The sequence below is a fragment of the Bactrocera dorsalis genome, chromosome 2, assembly GCF_023373825.1.
Source record: "Bactrocera dorsalis isolate Fly_Bdor chromosome 2, ASM2337382v1, whole genome shotgun sequence".
Lineage (NCBI taxonomy): Eukaryota > Metazoa > Arthropoda > Insecta > Diptera > Tephritidae > Bactrocera > Bactrocera dorsalis.
In genome coordinates this window covers 61,886,738-61,904,953 of record NC_064304.1, presented here as the reverse complement: position 1 = coordinate 61,904,953, position 18,216 = coordinate 61,886,738, and the positions used below count along the sequence as shown (strand labels likewise).

At 35.3% G+C, this 18,216-nt stretch overlaps 1 protein-coding gene and 1 pseudogene across 2 annotated transcripts in view; one reads left to right on the top strand and one right to left on the bottom strand.

Moving 5' to 3' along the window:
- LOC125776668 (uncharacterized) overlaps positions 1–18,216 on the bottom strand; it is a 220,275-nt gene that overhangs the window by 114,775 nt on the left and 87,284 nt on the right. The gene's annotated exons all lie outside the window — the stretch shown is intronic.
- Positions 13,839–13,968, top strand: LOC125776935 (small nucleolar RNA U3; annotated as a pseudogene).

Below are 18,216 nucleotides of genomic sequence, written 5' to 3'. Positions count from 1 at the left end.
CGCTCCAAGCGCTCATAGAAGGCATCTTTGGTCACATCGTCCTTCTCTTCCGTCGGGGCGTGGGCGCAAATCAGCGATATGTTGAAGAACCTCGCTTTGATGCGGATTGTGGCTAGACGTTAATTCTCTGGAGTGAATGATAGTACTCGGCGACGGAGTCTCTCTCCCACCAAGAAACCCACACCAAACTTGCGCTCCTTTATATGGCCACTGTAATAAATGCTACAATGACCTACTTGTCTCAGTCCTTGTCCCGTCCATCGCATTTCTTGGACGGCGGTGATGTCAGCCTTTATTTTCATGAGGACATCAACCAGCTGGACAGCGGCAACTTCCCAATTAAGGGACCGGACATTCTAGCTGCATGCCCTCATTTCGTAGTCCTTATTTCGTTTGCGTGGTCGTCATCAAAGGGGGGGTCTCTTATCCGAGGCTGGTTGAAACTTTTCATTGGTGGTGTTTTTTTACGTTTACGTTTTGGACCCGACCCAGCCCACAACCCTATGTAGGGAATGTTTCGCCTTCTCACTTTAGCTAGCCTTCAAACGGTTGTTCTTAGGATACCCAGAGGGTACTTGGTAAAAGACCGGAAGTCGTGAGCTGCTTGAGCCATATGTAAAAGAATCGTTTCTGGCCACTCCCAAATGAATGGCGATAAGAGAACTTTCCTCACTTGCGTGAACTTCTACACATGACTCCATTCTCCAAGATATTGCTTTTATAAAAAAAATATTTTTACCCCAAAAATTAAATGAATTATAAATAAATGAAAAAAAATGCGTTTTAGGCACTAACGGCACTTTTATGGATCGTGGGCCCCAATGTCACGATCACGCAAACGCCAGCATATAATTTCAGTACTTCTAGTTATATTAAAGGCATCTTTTACCTCTGCAGCAGCCACAAATGGAATCCGGCAATAGAATTGACTTCTCTTACTGACATTTATGTCTTGCTCCCACGTTTTTTATTACTTTATTGGTACCTGATAGCATAAGGTATCGTGGTGTGTGAGCAACTAAGAAGAGTACAAATCTTATTTTTCGATATTTTTAAATTAATGAAAGCAAAATTTTAACATATAAACCAAAAACTTCAATTAAATAAATTAATTTCAACGTTAGACTTGTTTTATTCATAATTCCCAAAAGATCATTCCATATTTCCGTTAGAAGAGCAGTCTCAAATTTTCTCATTTTTTTCTAGGCTTTGGGTTTCCTTTCTAGTGTCCCCTGTTTGATTGGTGTCCCTTGCGATTGAAGACAATGCTTAAATATTTAAATAACCATTTTGCAAAGCATCAATAGCATTGGCACGTGTAGACCATCTAGTTTCCGAAAGAGACTTTAGGACTCTATTTGCTCCTAAATGCTCTGTCAAAATTTGTCATCGTTTTGTCGAAGTCGAGAAAAAATTGAACAATTTTTGTACAAATTGAGAGAATGATACCGCTTCAGTAACACACTCAACAGCCTGAACACCCACTAAATTTAGCGAGTGTGCCGCAGATGGAACGTAAATCGCAAATTCGCAAATTTCCTTTATTCTTGACTGAACACCAGAGTACTTTCCAGACATATTTGATGCATTTTCATAGCTCTGCCCGCGACAATCTTTTATAGGAATATCAAGGCTTTCAAAAAAGTTTATAATGGTATCTGCTACATATTGCGCATTATGTTTATTCATAGGTAAAAATTGCATAAATCTCACAATAGGCTATGAAAATTAGTTGGTCAACGTGGGACAGATCTGGCGTAGAATCTACGCTAATAGAATAGTACTTTGCTGATTTAAGTTCTATGACAATGGTTTTCAAAACTTGCTGTCCCATTAAATTAATAAAGTCATTACAAATATTTGCCGATAAATATGATGTACTTCCTTTTCCACAATTTCCGCAGTTTTGTATGTGATCAGCAAAAAAAGGACCAACTTCACTATCCGTTCTAAGCATTCCAAATAATTCCCATTATTTTGCGATCCTAATGTCTCATTATCGCCACGAAAAGCAAGACCCAGCCAACAATTTCACTACTGTAACAATCCTCCTAAGCACATTCTTTCAATAGTTAATTTCTGTATTATATTGGGACAGCAACTCTGTATCAATTCGTCCAGTAGTTTTCATTCTTGCAACATAATTCATCATAAACTCCCTGTGCTGTAAACAGTTCTCATCTCTCTATCTATAAGTTACTTATATGCTTCCAATCATTATACCCATTAGAAGAACTTAAATTATGTCCAATACCAGTAGTGGTATTAAATAGACGGCAGCAATAACAGCATACAGATTTCTTTGCTGGTGAATAAAGGAGCCATTTTCAGATACATTTTATTTTATACTTAAACTTTTTTGCATATCAAAGAATTGTAAAAGCAAGAACAGAGAATGCTTGAAGACTTCGAACGTTTAAAGTACTACATTCTACTTCGATGTCAAGGGTTACACTGAGATTATTATGTGACAAGGCTGTGATATAACTGGGCCCCCTCAAACTTTAAATATATTTGATAAAATCTGGAAGACATTGTCGAAAACGGTCTTGGTATATGTAATAATATTACAGATTTTCTATGCCACACCCAAGCTGTGGAGAGCTGCATCAAGTTGGTAACAGAAACATAGAGTGCAGATTGTGGGGAAAATTAACGAGATGGTTTCACTAGGGCAAAATCTGCCATCACTTCAACGAATGCCGTATATCAATACAAAAAAAAAAACAGTTTGATGTTAGTATTAGTATTTTAAGTAATATAAGAGAAAATTTTTCTCACATTACTAATATATTTTGCTTAGAATGCCATTATTTTGTTTTATTTAAATGTTTGACTATACTGAGGCACCTAAAAACATTAAGCCAGTTGTTTGATATTTTGCATGTTTGTTTTATATATTAAAAGGCAACTTTTCATAGCTATGCCGTTAAAAAACAAAAAAAAAAAATGCTTCTCCATACATTATCGCTTCACCTTAATGTGCATACATACTATATGTACATATAGAGCAGTGCACGAGTTAAAGAGTTAGGGGTGTTTGAAAATTTCAAAAAACCATTTTTTCTTTTTGTCTTATTAAATTCTACAACACATTGTCCTAAATTTTCCAGTTGATCCGAGTAATAGTTTCGGAGATACAGCCTTGAGAACTTGTGCGCTCGAGGCTAGCCAGGCTAAATGCGACGTCTTTAAACGCGTTTTTTCTCGAAACAGTGTTTTTGATGGCGGTGGACACGATTTCGCGAAAAGTTATGGATCGATTTATTTCGATAAAGTCATATTATCTAGTAACTGAACGAAGGTTTTTTTGATTCATTACAATTAATTTTTTTTTAATAAATGATAAACATTTGACGAAAAAATTAGATTTTTTTTTTTTATTCAAAGTATGAGGAAAAATTAAAATTTAAACTTTTTTTATTTCCTTCGTTTAAAAACGAGATTTATCCTTCCAACGGAGTGAAGGTCTTTCTCTTCATCTGCTTCCCCCGACGTCGAATACTTTCACAGCTGGAGTGCTTTCGTCAATTCGGAACATGACCTAGCCAGAGTAGCCGCTGTCTTTTAATTCGCTGAACTATGTCAATGTCGTCGTATATCTCGTACAGCTCATCGTACCATCGAATGCGATATTCGCCGGGACCATAAATCTTTCACAGAACTTTTCTCTCGAAAACTCGCCTCGTCAGTTGTTGTCATCGTGCAAGCCTCTGCAACATATAGTATAGCAGGACAGGAATTATGAGTGACTTATAGAGTTTGGTTTTTGTTCGTCGAGAGAGGACTTTGCTTCTCAATTGCCTACTCAGTCCTAAGTAGCACCTGTTGGCAAGAGTTATTCTGCGTTGGATTTCTAGGCTGACATTGTTAGTGGTGTTAAGACTGGTTCCAAGATAGACGAAACGTGAGAGCCAAGTCGCGAGTGCGACGACTGTTTGTCTGTTGACAGGAGATATTTCGTCTTGTCCTCGTTCACTGCCAGACCCATCTGCTTTGTTTCCTTGTTCAGTCTGGAGAAAGCAGAACTAACGGCGCGGGTTTGAGGCAGATGATATTGATACAATCGGCATACACCAGCAGCTGTACACTCTTATAAAAGGTTGTACCTGCTCGATCAAATTCTCCAGCTCGTATTATCTTCTCCAGCTGCAGATTGAAGAAGTCGCATAACATGGAGTCACCTTTCTGAAACCTCGTTAGGTATCGAACGGCTCGGTGTTGCTCAACGTTAGCTTTGAAATCGACGAAGAGGCGGTGTGTGTCGATACTCTTTTCACAAGAGTTTCACAAGTCTTTCGCAAGATTTGTCGCATGGTGAATATGTGGTCGTTTGTTGATTTACCAGGTCTAAAGCCACACTGATAAGGTCTAATCAGTTTGTTGACGGTGGGATTTAATCTTTCAAACAATACGCTCGTTAGAACCTTATATGCGATGTTGAGGAGGCTTATTCCACGGTAGTTGGCGCAGAGCACACTTAAATTCCAATCGTTGGGAATGCTTTCGTCCGACCATATTTTACAAAGAAGCTGATGCATGCTCCTTATCAGTTCGTCGCCGCCGTGTTTGAATAGCTCGACTGGCAATCCATCGGCTCCCGTCGCTTTGTTGTTCTTCAGGCGGGTAATTGCTATTCAAATTTCTTCATGGTCAGGCAATGCAACGTCTGCTTCATCGTCATCGATTGGAGAATCGGGTTCGCCTTCTCCTGGCGTTGTTCGTTCACTGCCATTCAGAAGGCTTGCGAAGTGTTCCGTCCATAATTTAAGTATGCTCTGGGCATCGGTGACTAGATCACCCTTGGGGGTTCTACAAGAGTATGCTCCGGTCTTGAAACCTTCTCCAAGCCGCCGAATTTTTTCGTAGACTTTTCGAGCATTTCCTCTGTCGGCCAGCTTATCAAGCTCTACGTACTCACGCATTTCGGCCTCTTTCTTTTTCTGTCTACAAATGCGTCTCGCTTCCCTCTTCAACTCTCGGTATCTATCCCATCCCGCATGTGTTGTGGTCGATCGTAACGTTGCGAGGTAGGCAGTCTGTTTTCTCTTCGTTGCGACACGGCACTCCTCGTCGTACCAGCTGTTCTATTGCACTTTCCGAAAACCAATGGTTTCGCTTGCAGCTGTACGTAAGGAGTTTGAAATGCCGTCCCACAGTTCTTTTATACCGAGTTGTTGACGAGTGCTCTCAAGAGAAGGAGTGCAAGCCGTGTAGAAAATCGTTCGGCTGTCTGTTGTAATTGCAGCTTTTTCCAGGTAGTTTGATGTATTTTCTTTTGCTGGAATCTAAAACCACATATAATCATATTTCGGGCTCCGGCGAAGTCGATCTGCCTCAACCCATTTGTGGATTTCATCGTGGAGGCTGAATTTACCGACCCTAGTACCAAAGGTACCTTCTTTGCCCACCCTGGCGTTAAAGTCACCAAGCACGATTCTGACATCGTGGCGGGGGCAGCTCTCATAGGCGCGCTCCAAGCGCTCATAGAAGGCATCTTTGGTCACATCGTCCTTCTCTTCCGTCGGGGCGTGGGCGCAAATCAGCGATATGTTGAAGAACCTCGCTTTGATGCGGATTGTGGCTAGACGTTAATTCTCTGGAGTGAATGATAGTACTCGGCGACGGAGTCTCTCTCCCACCAAGAAACCCACACCAAACTTGCGCTCCTTTATATGGCCACTGTAATAAATGCTACAATGACCTACTTGTCTCAGTCCTTGTCCCGTCCATCGCATTTCTTGGACGGCGGTGATGTCAGCCTTTATTTTCATGAGGACATCAACCAGCTGGACAGCGGCAACTTCCCAATTAAGGGACCGGACATTCTAGCTGCATGCCCTCATTTCGTAGTCCTTATTTCGTTTGCGTGGTCGTCATCAAAGGGGGGTCTCTTATCCGAGGCTGGTTGAAACTTTTCATTGGTGGTGTTTTTTTACGTTTACGTTTGGGACCCGACCCAGCCCACAACCCTATGTAGGGAATGTTTCGCCTTCTCACTTTAGCTAGCCTTCAAACGGTTGTTCTTAGGATACCCAGAGGGTACTTGGTAAAAGACCGGAAGTCGTGAGCTGCTTGAGCCATATGTAAAAGAATCGTTTCTGGCCACTCCCAAATGAATGGCGATAAGAGAACTTTCCTCACTTGCGTGAACTTCTACACATGACTCCATTCTCCAAGATATTGCTTTTATAAAAAAAATATTTTTACCCCAAAAATTAAATGAATTATAAATAAATGAAAAAAAATGCGTTTTAGGCACTAACGGCACTTTTATGGATCGTGGGCCCCAATGTCACGATCACGCAAACGCCAGCATATAATTTCAGTACTTCTAGTTATATTAAAGGCATCTTTTACCTCTGCAGCAGCCACAAATGGAATCCGGCAATAGAATTGACTTCTCTTACTGACATTTATGTCTTGCTCCCACGTTTTTTATTACTTTATTGGTACCTGATAGCATAAGGTATCGTGGTGTGTGAGCAACTAAGAAGAGTACAAATCTTATTTTTCGATATTTTTAAATTAATGAAAGCAAAATTTTAACATATAATCCAAAAACTTCAATTAAATAAATTAATTTCAACGTTAGACTTGTTTTATTCATAATTCCCAAAAGATCATTCCATATTTCCGTTAGAAGAGCAGTCTCAAATTTTCTCATTTTTTTCTAGGCTTTGGGTTTCCTTTCTAGTGTCCCCTGTTTGATTGGTGTCCCTTGCGATTGAAGACAATGCTTAAATATTTAAATAACCATTTTGCAAAGCATCAATAGCATTGGCACGTGTAGACCATCTAGTTTCCGAAAGAGACTTTAGGACTCTATTTGCTCCTAAATGCTCTGTCAAAATTTGTCATCGTTTTGTCGAAGTCGAGAAAAAATTGAACAATTTTTGTACAAATTGAGAGAATGATACCGCTTCAGTAACACACTCAACAGCCTGAACACCCACTAAATTTAGCGAGTGTGCCGCAGATGGAACGTAAATCGCAAATTCGCAAATTTCCTTTATTCTTGACTGAACACCAGAGTACTTTCCAGACATATTTGATGCATTTTCATAGCTCTGCCCGCGACAATCTTTTATAGGAATATCAAGGCTTTCAAAAAAGTTTATAATGGTATCTGCTACATATTGCGCATTATGTTTATTCATAGGTAAAAATTGCATAAATCTCACAATAGGCTATGAAAATTAGTTGGTCAACGTGGGACAGATCTGGCGTAGAATCTACGCTAATAGAATAGTACTTTGCTGATTTAAGTTCTATGACAATGGTTTTCAAAACTTGCTGTCCCATTAAATTAATAAAGTCATTACAAATATTTGCCGATAAATATGATGTACTTCCTTTTCCACAATTTCCGCAGTTTTGTATGTGATCAGCAAAAAAGGACCAACTTCACTATCCGTTCTAAGCATTCCAAATAATTCCCATTATTTTGCGATCCTAATGTCTCATTATCGCCACGAAAAGCAAGACCCAGCCAACAATTTCACTACTGTAACAATCCTCCTAAGCACATTCTTTCAATAGTTAATTTCTGTATTATATTGGGACAGCAACTCTGTATCAATTCGTCCAGTAGTTTTCATTCTTGCAACATAATTCATCATAAACTCCCTGTGCTGTAAACAGTTCTCATCTCTCTATCTATAAGTTACTTATATGCTTCCAATCATTATACCCATTAGAAGAACTTAAATTATGTCCAATACCAGTAGTGGTATTAAATAGACGGCAGCAATAACAGCATACAGATTTCTTTGCTGGTGAATAAAGGAGCCATTTTCAGATACATTTTCTAAGCTTGCAGTTATTAATTCACAGTGGCTTAAAGTCGATGGTTCAGCATCTAATGTGTGTATGTTTGTCATTTTCGTCACATGTAACCTCATTTTACTTCAACCGTAAAAAACGAAGTGAGCTTTGGAAGTTTTTCCGTTATTTCTTTTTGAGCTGTAACTTTTTTTTCTTTTTTGTGAACCACTTAAATATGTTCTTTTCGACATAATGAAATAATGTTTAAACGTTTTACTCTTTTAAATATCAAACCTTAAATAAATAATCCAGTGTTTATTGATCTCAGTACCAAGCGAAACAAAATAACGCCACTCAATCACTCCTATCAGACTGAAAGTTGGGGGGATCCCCGAATGATGTATTATCCCCCAACCATAGACCATGTCGACATTTATGTTAGGCCTTGTTTACACAGTGCAGCCTAACTTTAGAATCAGAGTGATTGCGTGAGTGATCGCTAGATGGTGTACTTAGTAAATTAGGTAGGATGCGTTCGGAAATATACCCTCTGATAAGATTACTGATTTGTGAAAAAGTGTAATATGCCCGACAAAAATGTGTGAGAGAAATTGTCGGTCCTTCCCAGGGCCCCGTTTGCCCTGCCCAGGGCCCCGTTTGCCCTTATGGCGAAGACAGTAATGGATATGCGCTAAATACATATGGATGTATGGTAGAATCCTGGGGGTTTATCACTTTTCATATAACGGTTATGCTGAAGGCTGGAAGGTTTGTTAGTAGAGTTTGATTGGTTTCTGGAATAAGTGGATTAAATAAATTAAGCAATATGCCCACTTATTATATGATAAAAAATTTGTTTATTTCATTACGTTTGAAGAAAGCGTGGCATTGAATAGTTGACAGGTGAACTATTTTTCTGTCCTCAAAAACGGCGATTCATGAATGATACAGATTTACATGAATGTTATGACTGTTCCGGAAATTGAAGTTTGAAAAAGTTTTGCTTTGATAAACAAAATGTTTCTAGGTAACCATAAAACGACAAATTATGAAGATATGAACAGATGTATAACAGTATTATCAGTTTATTAGTATATAATATAATCTAACATTATAAACATTGTTATAAATTATTATGAAAAATAAACTTATTATAATCATTTATGTATTTTTCTAGGTAACCATAAAGCGGCAAGTTATGAAGAAATTATGGAAACACGAATATGAAGTTTGAATATGTACATATATCTGCATTCATCTGAATAAATTTTCAGATCATTTTTGAAATTATACTAAGAAACATGAATTGCGGTTCTAATAGGATTTAATTGGAATGAAATAAATATGATGATTAGGGTGATTCAAAAAAAAAATTTTTTGTTTTTTTTAATTGGTACTCGGAAAAATGGGTTCCTAGACACCTCTAAGAAAGCCTCTCCAAATATGAGTTTTTAATTGTAACGGGAAGGTCCTCCGCCTAACGGTTTTCTATTTTTTCTTATTATCAGATAGAAAAATTTATATCTCGCTTCCAACTACTTGAAAAAATATATTGTTAATTAGGTTTTGAAGGAAATTGAATGCTCTAAAATATGGTTTCTTATGATTTTTTCGTAAACCTAACCGTTTAAAAGATATTAACGGTTGAAATTTGACTATTTTTGGAAAAATTCTTTATTTCTTATTAATTTTATAACTCAATGAAAAAAAATTATTATGAATGATGAAACACATGGTTTCGTAGGAAATTTACTGCTCTATAAAAATGGTCTACTATGATTTTTCGATTAAGTTAAGCGTTTACGAGATATTCATCGTCAAACATCAATGCATATTAGGGTGGATCAAAAAAAAAAAATTTTTTTCGGTTTCGGTTTTTCGGTTGGTACTCTTAAAAATAGGTTCCTAGACACCTCTAAGAAAGCCTCTCCAAAAACCTATTCATAACAATTTTTTTTCATTGAGTTATAAAATTAATAAGAAATAAAAAATTGTACCAAAAATAATCAAACTTTAACTGTTAATATCTTTTAAACGGTTGGGTTTACGAAAAAATCATGAGAGACCATATTTTAGAGCATTCAATTTCCTACAAAACCTAATTAACAATATATTTTTTCAAGTAGTTGGAAGCGAGATATAAATTTTTCTATCTGATAATAAGAAAAAATAGAAAACCGTTAGGCGGAGGACCTTCCCGGTACAATTAAAAACTCATATTTGGAGAGGCTTTCTCAGAGGTCTCTAGGAACCCATTTTTCCGAGTACCAATCAAAAAAAACAAAAAATTTTTTTTTTGAATCACCCTAATGATGATGGAATCTTATGGAAGATTATTGATGATCCTTAAAAAAGATTGTCCAACTGTAAAATTTTAAAGGAAATATTCATAAAAACCTTTAATTAAAATATAACATATTTTTTCGACACAAAAATATTATAAAAATAAACTAATATTATACCAAATATTTGTTAATTTTTTCTGATTTTTGTAGATAAATTGAAAATAAAGACTTAAAAGCAAGCAAGACCAAATATATCTACATATATCTAGGAAAAAAACCCCATTATAGGCCAATGTTATTTATTAGTAAAGGCGAAAACATTATTGTCCCGTATAAGAATAAAAGGGATTGTACCTAAAGTTTAATTTTGACACAAATATTTGTCAATTGAAAAATTATTAATTAATACTTTTAACTTAAATAGGTATAAATTATCCAACCTTTTATGTTGGATAAAACTAGAGAGTTTTCAAAATTTTATTAAAATCGGTTCAGTAGTGTAGGAATTTACGTTTATTCCGAAGAAAACGTGACACGCAATTTTAATATATAATACAATTTCTATGGGTTAGGTTGTTAGGTGGATGAAACTATATACTCAGGGACAATATTTTGAGAGAATACAACAATAAATGGCAATGTAACATGTATGAGATCAATTTACTATTCTGTTCCGCCGCATCAACAGTTAATTTAGATTAAATAACTTTTGCGTAATGCTTTTTCAGAACAATATCGTAGTTTATCGTTGCTTTAATGTGTATACCTTTAACATATTTTGAAAGCTGTATTTAATGCAAAATCCATCTCCCTTACATAGCAGTTTTAGGCGATGTTCAGCTAAGAAAAAATTGTGCGAATAAATCTATATTTTCGAATTCCATATGAATACATAAGTGTACAAAAAAACATATTGAATCACATGATACTATAAGTGGATTTTACGTAGGTTAATTGTCAAACATATTTCATTTGTAAATATGTTTTAAGACAATAGTCGTCACTAAAGCTTTTCCTCCAGCACGACTTTGATTGTGTTACTCTGCAGATAACGTATAACAGTTCTGAGTAAAAACGAAGCCAAAGTGCCATATCTGACATAATCACTAACCATCTGTCTCTGTTTGTGTTCATCTCTAAATATATTTGTATGTATTTGTAGGAATATAGATGCATTTTAGAGCTAAGAGCACACCAAAGAGAAATGTTTTGTATAAATAATATTCAGTTCTCTTTGGGCATTGCGCATAATCCAAAATTTTAGAGACTGAAGCAAAAGCACTTTCGGTTCTAAGAATACTCAAAACTTTTGACGAATGCCGCTACTGCGAAATGCAGTTTCGATTCAGCTGAATTCAAATGCATGTACATGCACATAATGATCTCTTCATCTTCGGAAATTGTTCATCAGAAATTAACAAATGGAATGCTTGTTTTTATCATTGGAAGTTAAGGGATGTTGGTGATGATTTCAATTATTTTTTATTCAATGCTTATACATTTTCCGAAACACCATATTTATTTAAAAAATACATTTTTCATACAAAATGTGGTAATTAAAAAAATCGAGTCTATGTCCTATAATAACTTAATATGATCATATATGTTATAGTTAATAAGATGCCAAATTTGATTGTATCCGATTGGTTTCTACGAATGAAGCTTGATGAGAAGAAGCCGTTTTATTAGTTTCCATAGTGTAATTGAAATTTAGTTTAAAAAATCCAGTTTTCTCTACAACGTGAAAAAAATCTAAAATAACTCCACAATCAAAGACAAAAAGAAACTTATTCATATTGCACCCAATTTTATGTTAGTTTAGGAGGTATGTACCCATATATCCTTAACCTTATTCTCATACTCTTGCAAAATTTTTCCAGAGATTTGTGCACCTAACGGTTATTTGTATCACCTAAAACTAAGCGAAATAAATATTGTTTTACATATATCTATATATACATATATATATATGTACATGATCAGGATGACAAGTTGAATTCCGAGTGTAAATTGAGATGTTGCGATGAAATTTGGTTCCTTGGCCTAGGAGGGAGGTTGGTATTGCCACTCCCACAAAACACTAATAAACGACAACCTATAAAGTGTCATAACTAAGCATTTCAATAAGATACAAACCGGTAATTTAGTGCAGGAGAGTTGCTTTTAAAAGTGGGTGTGGCTCGTTCCCTTAAATGTACATATTACCGGGAAAGCTATATCAACTTCAACAAACTTGGTGAGAATAAGTTATTTTAGCACATTTTCAAAGTCTGTGAATATGAACATTTCATAGAAAATTACACTGGATTTTACATAATGTAATAAGGATTAAAAGCTTAAAATATTTTTTTGAAATCTAAAATATTTTAAAAAATTAAAATTTATTGAATCAATTTGATCGGTTACTTTGTATCGCATCTATATTCCATAGTTGTTCGATCTGGACTATTTGTTCGAAGATTTTAGCACTGCCTTCCATGAAAAATTTCGTGAAGAATTCAGTCGGTAATTTTAAATGACAGCTATGATTTTTAGTTGTTCGCTCTGAAATATTTGTTTAAATATTGTAGCGCTGCCTTGGAAAACAAAACTAATCAACAGTGGTTTTGCTGCCCTAGGTATAAGATTGAGTTTAGATATTATGGGACTCACAGAGCATGAAACTATCAATAATTTAAAAAATTCACCTAAAAGTTATCGAGTAAGATATAGGAAACTGTATACATAAATGATCAGGGTGATGAGATGAGTTGATATCCGTGTGACAGTTTTTCAGTCCGTCCTTCAGTCCGTCCTTTCGTCTTTATATCTGTGCAAGCGATAAATTCAGTAAAACCTGAAATTTTGTAATCAAGCTTGGTAGAATTGTTTCTTGGCAAAAATGTTAGGTCAAGTTCGTAGATGGGCATTATCTGTCCACTGCCGCCATGCCCATTTAACGAAACCTTATAAAGTACCATAACTCAACAGTAAGTTAAGATATAGAAATGTAATTTCGCACAGGGTGTCGCAGTTGCTCCTTAAATTACAAAAAAATTGGGTGTGGCCCCGTTCTCTAATAAGTTTAATGTACACGATATTTTGTATAATTTTTTTTAATATTTTGTAGGCAGTGGTTGTTTTGCTCTAGATGTTTAATCCTCTTATTCACATCCATTGAAATTACATATCTTTGAAACGTAAGCAGGATTGAGTAAAAATTAATATTTTATAGACTGTAATTCTAGATATATCCACGTTTGGTTTTATATAAAACCTTGAGACTTTTCGAATAATTTTTCTCATATTTTTGGTACGAAGTACGAGAGTATGGCTCACGTTATGGGGTTTTCAAAATTTAAGTACCTATTGCTTTTTGAAGTTATACTTCTTATACGACGCCGGAAAAGGTTGCGATAGATTCTGGTTGCGCAACCTTCCATATAAAAGTAACGCAAAGTTGCGCAACCTCGCTCCATCCATATGAATGTAACGCAACCTTGTCTGCAAAGATGTGCGAGCAGCAAGCGAAGCGGTGACAATCGGCGATCGTTTGTTCGTTTCTTTCGGCACAGCTCGGCCGACACAACAACACAACACAATGTTCCATGCTTATGCGGTTGTTGTTTTTGTAGAACAATGTTTCAATTTTTGGTTGGTGACATATTCACATGTGTGCGCATATGTGTGTTTGTATGCTTGTGCATTATTGAAGTTAAACTTCTTTTTCTTTCGTTTGTCTTTCATTTCTGCGAATTCTCAACTATTTTACGTATGTTTTGGTTGAAATACTCTGCGTTGGCCCTTCAGAATCACACAGAATCATTTCTGTGGTTTTTGAAACTGACTCACGAGGACGAGGTATATGGTTTTAACTGGGAGCGTGAGATTTAAGAAAATCGCTCGCTTACAAGGGATAAAATGACTTCTGAGTGGCGATTTTAATGAATAAATTCACAGAATCATTGCTGTGCTTATGGAAATCAATACTAATAAATATTTTTTTCTTACTAATAGAAAATAAATTTATCACAACAATATACATAAACATATACATAATATTGCTGTGATAAATTTAATTTCTATTAGTAAGCAAAAAATTAATAATAAATTTATTAAGACTATACTTCTCAGGGCATCACAGCAATGTTATGTATATGTATATACATATTATGCATATGTATTGCTGTGATAAATTTATTGCGAAAGCAAATATTCTACAAAGTATGTATATTTCTATACTTAAACAAAATTATTAGAACCATCGTATGTTTCTTGCATTCATAACCAAATCATACAGGGTAGGCCATTTAAAGTTGACCCATCTGGCAACGCTGTAACTTTTAACAGCGCTGACAAATCGGCTAATGTCATACCGCGTTAGAAGCGTCATTCGAAGACAATTTATACCATGGAACAGTACACTCCAAAAGAACGCGCTGAAATTGTTCAGCTTTATATTCAAAATAACTTTACAATTGTGTTAACTCAACGTGCGTTTCGCAAAAAAAATAAAGTGAAAAGTGCTCCAGTTAAGAACACAATTAAGTCTTTATACGCAAAATTTGTGAACACCGGTAATCTCAGTAATGCCAGTCATGCATCCAGACAACGCACAAGACGTTCTGATGAAAATATCGAAGCTGTACGAGCCAGTATTGAGGAGACTCCATCGACATCGAGTTATTGCCGCTCTCAGGAATTAGACATCTCTCGCACCACTCTCCGACGCATAATTCATAAAGATTTGAAGATGTTTCCATATAAAATTCAAATGGCACAAAAACTAAACCCAGCTGATTATCCGCGACGCCTTAATTTTGGCAAATGGGCCATCGGGCGATTGATATCGAAAAATGGTGATGTTGACTGGCCACCGAGATCACCAGATTTGACGCCACCAGACTTTTATTTGTGGGGTTATTTGAAATCCAAGGTATACGCTAATAAGCCAAAGACCTTAGCTCAACTGAAAGCCAACATTCGACGTGAAACAGCCGCCATATCATCCAAAACATTAGCCAAAGTCATGGAAAATGTCGAAAAAAGAGTGCATTTAGCTGTCAAAGCTAAAGGTGCCCATTTACGCGATCTAATTTTTAAATATTAGCTGAAACAAATCCCCTTGGACCAAAATAAATTATTTTTGAAATGAACAAAAAACATTGTTTTCTTTTGTTCTTTTTTTTTAGAAACAAATGGGTCAACTTTAAATGGCCTACCCTGTACTTAAGTCAGCGCAACCTAATTGTCAATGGTGGTGTTGGTGGTAAGCGCTTGGAAGGTTAAGATGCTAACACAGGTCCCAGGTTCGAATCCCGACAGAATAAATTTTTAATTTTTTGCTTTTAACATCGTATACTATAAAAATAAATATTTTTCTTTATTTTAATTTCTATTAGTAAGAAAAATATTTATTTGTATAGTATACGATGTTAAAAGGCATACATCTTCTATCCTATCTTGTGTATCTGCACATGCTCATATGAGTGTATGTATACGCATGTGCGCGCATTGACTTGCATGTTCATACATTCATATATACTTATATGTACATATATTTGCATACATTGCCGAACAAATAAATCATAAGCATACAAACATACATATGCGTACACATATGAATATGTCACCAACAAAAAATTGATCTTCACAAGTCAATCCGGCAGCCAAATTGGCGAAGAACAAAAGAGAGATGATTACGCTGCATATTCTCTTCCGCAACGAAGAGACGGAACTACTTTCTGAGTCAAAATTCATTCATTTAGGCTTTGCTTTATTCTTCATTTTATGCGCATAATAAATTTATAAAATGTGAATTTAAGTTTTCTAGTTTTCTTTCATACAAAATGATATGCATTTCTGAATATCACTAAGAAGTATAACTTCATCCGCGCGTAGGGACTCCACGCACCTTTTTTTTATCTTCGCGTTGTGGAGGTGCCGCTTTCGCTGTAACATTGGTCTTTTTCACGTCGCCACTCAGCGGGATATGGTAGACATTGGTAAGCGAGCAAGGTAAACGATGCAGCATGATTGTATCGCTTACTCCGACCGATGAAAATTAACACGGCGATGTCCTACAAAAAGTAACAGATCACCTCTTTCGCTTACCATAGGGACGAAAAATTCTTCGATGCCAAAGTAAACGAAGAATTCTTAAATGCCAAAGTTGATGTAACGATGAATTCTTCGATGCCAAAGTGAACGAATAATTCTTCTATGCCAAGGTCAATAGTAGAATAGAAAAATTTGCATATTAATTTTGCTTTATTTATGAAAGTGCATGTATACATATCGTACATACATATGTATATGTATGAATTTGGTGAGCATAATCCGATTCGATGAAGTCTTCTACTTTTACACATTCTACAAAAATTTTGAAACTGTATGTAATTATAAATTTCCATCAATGGTAAGAACACGAAAAACTTACCAAATAAGTAGTAACGCATTAAAGTGCTTAAATTTCTTCATTTTTAATTAGTCTTCTCATATGCCTTTTCGGGAATATTCTTTTATTTCTTTATTCAAAGTTTAAACACAAAATTAAACTAAATTTTTAATTAAAATAGCAGCTCACCTAAACACAACCAACTTTCTGCAATTGCTTGACGGTTTGACGAAATAATGGAAATATTTACTTATAAATTTTATTTCATCAACTTTGTTATTGTTCCCATTTGAGCAAATTGAATTTTTCCGTAGAAACGAGCTTGTTCTTTTAACGAGATTGCTCTCTCAGTAATTAAAAAATATCTTCGAAAATATTTGAAATATTCTTAAACTAACACAAAATTATAGTCGAATACTATTATTTATAAATAGCTAGACTATTTTTATTAGTTGAATTTTAGTTTTGATGTTTTAGATTACGAAAAAATATAACTGAAAACCAAGGCGGTTTAACGAAAACTAATTCCTGGGAAGTACTGGAGGACCTGGAAGAGTGGCCTTAAATTGTGAATCAGTGTTTAAACATTCTTTAAAAAAATGCGGTAAAGTTTTAAGAAAAATGAAATCATCAATACAATCGAAAAAATAGTAAAGGGTTTGAACAAAAAGGCGTCCAATCAATCGATTTAAAAGTAACATCAGCACATAGTGCTGAAATCACAATTGGTACAAGGTAGTAACAAGCATTTATACATACTTGTATTTTTATTCAAATTACATAAATGTTGGAAGTTATAGTATTCAAATGTTTAAATAAATCTTTGTTTTCGTTTGAGTCAATAATATGAAGTTCAATTCCGTTTATTTTTAAATAATATTTTATTTCAAGAATGCCACTTCGCAGTCGACAATTGCAACGCGTACGAACCAAGTATAAAGTTATGTAATGCAACGGGAATATTTGTTGTATTGCACTATGTTTTGATACGCAGAAACCTGGTACTCGATGGGCAGACATCATTAAACAAATTGATACTTTCTGACATTTACATTTGCAAGAATGGCGTAGTCAATATGCTAAGCCTCCTTATTAATTTATACTAAATTTTGCCTTAAATTCAGAGATTTTGGCAAAAAATTTATTTAAGATGGCAACAAATTAATAAATTTTCATGAATATACATATAACATACATACATAAAAATGAATCGCAAAATCTGTTGGTAAGCGCATAGCTCAACAACGCCTGGACCAATTTGGCCAATTCTTTTTTCTAAATGTTCGTTGAGGTTTAAAGGTGGTTTTTACGGCAAGAAAAATTCGAATAACTGCTGGAAAACCTCTAAAAATAGCCCATTCCTTTTTTCCATACAAACGAATGAATGTTTGTTTATTAGTAACGCTAAGAGAACGGCAGAACCAATCTTGATGAAATTTTCACAGGTTGTTCGCCGTGGATCGGGAAATAAAAAAACTGTTAGGAAAAGTCGGAAAATTAGACAATTCTCAAAAGTTACTTTTTCCATACAAAGTTTCGTTTTCAATTTTTTTGTCTTGTTTTTCAACTATTTGAATCGTTCAAATTTGTCGTTTGTTTCAAAAATTTTTGAAAATGATTCAGTGAAAACTTTATGCGTGTTTCACACAAATTGATCAATTACAGATTGAAATTTGTTACGATGCCACGAAGAGGTCGCACTAACATCGGTCGGCGTTCTTTTTGGCATCAACATACATTAGCAGCTCAAGGCACTTGACCCAGGATGCGATGACATATAGGGTGATT